Source organism: Topomyia yanbarensis, chromosome 3, assembly GCF_030247195.1.
Source record: "Topomyia yanbarensis strain Yona2022 chromosome 3, ASM3024719v1, whole genome shotgun sequence".
In the NCBI taxonomy this organism is placed as follows: domain Eukaryota; kingdom Metazoa; phylum Arthropoda; class Insecta; order Diptera; family Culicidae; genus Topomyia; species Topomyia yanbarensis.
In genome coordinates this window covers 301,530,478-301,535,978 of record NC_080672.1, presented here as the reverse complement: position 1 = coordinate 301,535,978, position 5,501 = coordinate 301,530,478, and positions in this window count along the sequence as shown.

The following is a 5,501-nucleotide window of genomic DNA, read 5'->3' as shown; positions in this document are numbered from 1 at the left end:
TTAGTTTGTTATATAATTTGAATATTACGTTACTTACGTTTAAAAATCGTCCTTAAAAATCGAGAGAACAGTGAGCGATACGACACACCTATGAAAAAATGGTTTCGTTTTGCGTCCAATAAGTAGATATATTACATTGTATCAAATAAGTCTCCAAGAGAGGCTAGCAAAAAACGAGCTTAGTGAGAGTGTGATTCGTGGACTAGAGCGTATAAGTGGATTAGTACACCTTATGAATACTCCATTTGTTTGTCGATAAATAAGCTATACAATATTGATGACTTTCTCTTTTCTTCGAATAAACAAACAAAAAATAATATTCGTATCACAGTTTGGAAATACTATCACATAGCGGTTTTCCTTCTTTTCCGTTTTAAATCCTTTATGTTCTAAAACAATAATCGTCCTATATTGTGTATATATGCAATAAATAATCGTTAAATCGCTTGATTATTACTATCAGTACGCACTGCCGATTGCCCAGACACTGGGTAATATTTCTAAAGGTATAATAAACTTCGCCTTTCCCCTGCACTCCGCTGTATTATCTGCACTGAAAACAATCGATCATTCAGCGTTCTACGGCATCAAAGATTGATGGGCGGGACAGAATTAAGTGTTTCAATGCTACAAGATATTGAATAGGAAATCGGGTTCGGTTCAGACGATGACATTTGTTACTATGTTTACAGATTGTTGCTACCTCATATTCCGAGTTTACGTATAAAACCTACTGAACAGATCAGCTTTACCGGTTTAGACCATTTTCTTTTACGTGTTGAAGCACAGCGTCCAGAGAGCCTGAGAGCGTTAGAGGCGCTGTCACCAAGCTGACGCGTTGACATTAGCTTCGAAAATATATCATCTTAATTTGTTATTTCACCGTTAATATTGTTGTTGTTGTTGATGCTGCTGCTGTTGCTGCTATTACACTGACATATTTTGTTCTCCTAATATTCCTTAGATTTTCGACGAGGTGAAAATAACAGATTCCACACACATACATATTTGTCTTAGTTACTTGCGTGTTGAGATTTTGCTTTCCTCTTTCCTGCGAACGAATTTCATTCGTTTGCGATAACAATTCGACAAAAGGGGACTTTCAAAAATATTTGTGTAGAAAAATTGAGTTGGTTGTTCTTTTTTTCTTTGTTGGTTGTTTTGCTTGAATCTTTGTTACAGTTTGTTATTCTGTTTATTTGCATATTACATCATAGCACTTTTTTCAATGTGTTCGTGTATTTTTTTTAAATAGACATCCTCCGGTTGATTTGATGAATGCGAGCTCAGAGCTTCAATTTAGCGCACAACACACTGACAAACTTCATGATAACAAGTGCCGTGCACGCTTTTAGCATTAGACATAAACACACGCGTGGTGGGGAATATTCGTGACATGTTTCAAAAAAATTGTGGAAAAGGCACAATTTTCATGTTAGTCCTCCGAAACTGCGTTTGCTTGCTTTTATGATTGTGTCGTACCACTTCGAGACAGTTTGATGCTGATTTTGTTCCCGGGAGAAACAATCGTAGAGTTTGTGGAGGAACGGGGATATGTGTTGGCTAAAACAAACTATAAGAAAATAAAGTGAAAATATTGAGATAAGAAGAGAAAAATAAAAAAAAAATATTTACCTACATTAGGTTTGGCGGGAGAAGATCATTTTTATGTTACACAATCCTTTCACAGGAATTCACTCCAGATAGTGATCTAGTATGTGGATTCGCTTTTTGTCTTCTTTTTAGTTGATTAATAATTTAATGCACTACCACTAAATAGTAGGCGTCAGGAAAACATAACATGACAATCTGATTTCACTTTCTATCTATAGTTTGACTCAATTGAGGCTCTGTACCGGACAAATAAGCAAGTTAAAAGTAGTGAAAGTAATGAATTTAAAAAAAACCCAAAGACTTTAGGAATGGCATGAAATTAAGAGCACTTTAATCCCGTGCGGTTCAAAATGGAACCGACCGGCACAGCTTTAATTCATATGCATGCATTGCCTGTATATAGGAAAATAAGAAACAAAACGTTTCTATGGATTCAGATTAGTTGGTACCAAAGAATGATACACACAAAATTCGACGGGTAGGTTTCTATTCCTTTTTGGTAAAGGGGACGGGCGTAGTTGGTAGGTCGATTGCCTTGTACGCAGCTCACCTGGGTTCGATTCCCAACCCCATACATAGGGTTAGAGATTTTTCCAAAAGAGATCTCTAACTTGAAAAGAGGCGAATGACGCTAAGGTTAAAATCTTTATAATAAAAATAAAACATACAACAATAAACTTTTGGGTAAGATTCTATTATCATTTTGGTAATAGATCTTGCAATTGCGCTATCGGCTCTGTTCGTATGTGAGTTAATTCGGTCGATTCCCGTGATTGTATTGGCACCGAGATAAACCAGTCGGAATTTTATCCCATTACTGGGTAGCTTCTGCCGAAATATGGGATTTCCTATCTTTATGGGACTGATATACGATCATGGGTAGTCCATGGATTCGAACTAGTTTGTCGTGGATCGGGCCCCTTGGTTTGGATAAGTTGATCCAAACCGCAGGTCATGCTTCCCGTATAGGACGCGAAGGACTGTTTACATTTTTTGCACTCGCTACCTTGTTTTTTAACCTTAGGGTCATTCGCCTCGTCGAGTTAGAGAAATCTCTTTGGAAAAACCTCTAACCCTATGTGCGGGGTTGGGAATCAACCCAGGTGAGCTGTGTACAAGGCAATTAATTTACCAACTACGCACTGCCAGCCCCCTTAGGGACCGTCCATAAATGACGTAGCATTATATGGGGGAGTTTTGTATTTTGTGATGATGTGTTACGATAGGGGGTAGGGGGTCATGTCATGCTACGTAGCTTTTTTAAAGGGGAATAGGGGTTGACCTGATATCACGACAATCTTACCCCTTTCATCTAACTAACATCGTTTTGGATTTTTTTATTTTTTGTGGGGACAAGGAGGGGGGTGAGGGTTATCGTCAAGCTACGTAATTACCAGGGGGGGGGGGGGTATACAGAAGTTTGTGAAGAAATGCTACGATGGGAGAGGGTAGTGTTAAAAATCACTCAAAATGCTACGTCATTTATGGATCGTCCCTTACCTTGTTGTTGATGTCCGGATAGAAAAGCGATTTCAACTCAACACAACACGAAACACCTCACCACTATATAGAGTCGGTTTTGCGTTTGACTGTATTTTGAACCGAGTGTGAGCCGATCTGCAAATACGAAAACGTGTCGTGTAGTGAAAAACGAAGCCCATCTTTCTCCAGATTATGTTCGCTTTGCATGATGCGCAATACACTGACAAGTGAAATGCTACGCACTGTAATAAGATCCGAGACGTTTATATGTAATGTATAACTATTGATGAAACGCGATCTCACATTCCATATGAGTGCGACAGGTTCGAATGTGTTGAGATTATCGTTTGGGGAATTTTTTTCTTGGTAATTTTTTAACATGAAATGACCATTTTTTTCTTCTAGCCGTAAAGGTATTTTGGCCTAGTTTTGAGTGTATGCGTATACTACGCTTTTCAGTGACATAATAGAAATATTTGCGATCCACTCTGTAGTGTGCTCGATTGCAAACTTTGATTTGTTAGGGAAAACTTTGTCACAGCGAACAGTATCTTTTTCAGGTTATCTGTTATGGCAGCCCCTGTTTGTTCTATAATATATTACAAATTACCCCAATCCATTGTAGTTGGGCGTGAGTTGTCTACATATGTCGTCCCAACCGGTAGCACCAATAAGCCCAGGTACTCTAGTACACAGTACTTGGCCTTATTATACTTAAGGGGGTCGTCTGGTGTAGTGGGCAGAAAAATCGACTTTTTTTTATCCGCTTATAATTGTTAGTATTGAACCTATAGAATGGTCTCCTGCCATCTCGGTGGTCACGCTGCTTTACTTTTGTGTTAAACAGCCAAGCATTCCTAGCGCGTATTTGTTGTAACACAGATTTCATTCTATCGGCAACAATTTTCGAAAAACTGACAGCGATAAAAATGCAGTGCAAACGATACACTCTAAACTACTTCTACCCAAATTTTCAAGAGGAAATACCCAATAGGTTATTTTTAAAGCGTTTTATCCGTGATGCAATTTGATGTGGGACACCCTTTAATAGCGTTTTTTCTCGAAACCGTGTCTTTCAAATTGGCGAACTTGACTTGAGTTTTTTTATGAGAATGTACAATATGTGTAGACTGTCGATGAACCATAGAAAATTGAATAAAACAATGTTTCTCTCTATTATTTTGAAGAAAAATGAACGAATTTTACAGTAAAATTTGAGATTTTTCGATTTTCATGAGGCAATTTTCCGAAACTCGAACTTTTTCCTATTTTTTTGGTTCATCGAGTAACTACAAATCTTCTTGAATTTCCTGTGTCAGACTATTTTATCAAGAGCTATCGTGTTCGCCGCCGCGCACCTCGACGTTGTAATGGTTGGACGTCTACACAGAAAAAAATATTTTGTAATTTTAAATTTTTTTTCATGCGCATATTTGGAGCATGAATATAAATGTAAAATTAAGTTCCAGTGCAAATACACTTAACTTATCGTGCTTTTTTCAGCGATAAACATTGTAATTTTACACGTTGATTGGAAATTATAGTTTCATCAAACGGCAAACCCATGCTCTTGAATGTATTTTTAATCCCATATTGCTGTAAAATAAATGACGTGTAATATTACGCGAACGAAAGTGTAAAATCACATGCTTTTTGATGCTCTTATTGAGTGCATCGAATTCAACTTAATTTTCAATCAAATTTTTGATTCAAGCTTTGTATGTTTACATTCGTATTGATTTACATGTCGTTTAATTTTCATTATTTTTTGGTGTGTACTCTTGGAACGCTCGTATGTGTGGCTCAGCGTGCATAAAAATATTAAGCAGGCTACTTTTGACAGCACAAGAACTTCCTTCCTTCAAGTTGTAGTAATCCTTGGTGTACACCTACGCTAAAAAATCAACACGCTCATTCCCAGTAAAGTTCAACCGGAAATGAGCCGGAATTCTGGCTGGTTCTATTCGCATTCCGGCTTCAGTGACACAACCGATTCTAACTAGAATCGGTTGTGTCACTGGAGCCGGGATACGTATAAGAGCCAGCCAGCATTCATGCTGATTTTCCGCTCAGAGTTTCCATGAACATCGACAAGTTCAGTTCAGTTCGACCTGTGTTCAAAATTTCGTGCACGCGTTCAACCTCAAACATGCTTCGTCTCGATTGTACGGGTTCGCCTCGAGCAACGAACCCAAGCGAACAATGTACAAACTCTAGTTCAAACATCGCATAAGGCAAAAAGAGTCAATGCTAACGACGATGAGAGTGAGAAAGCGAAAACTGGTGCCACGAACCTAGGTGTACGCACACCGCGTACGTACATGGGGTTCGGTTGTGCAGCCGAACATGTGCACATGTTTTGGTACGAAATAGCGTGTTTGAGCTCGTACACGAAGCGTGAGTTT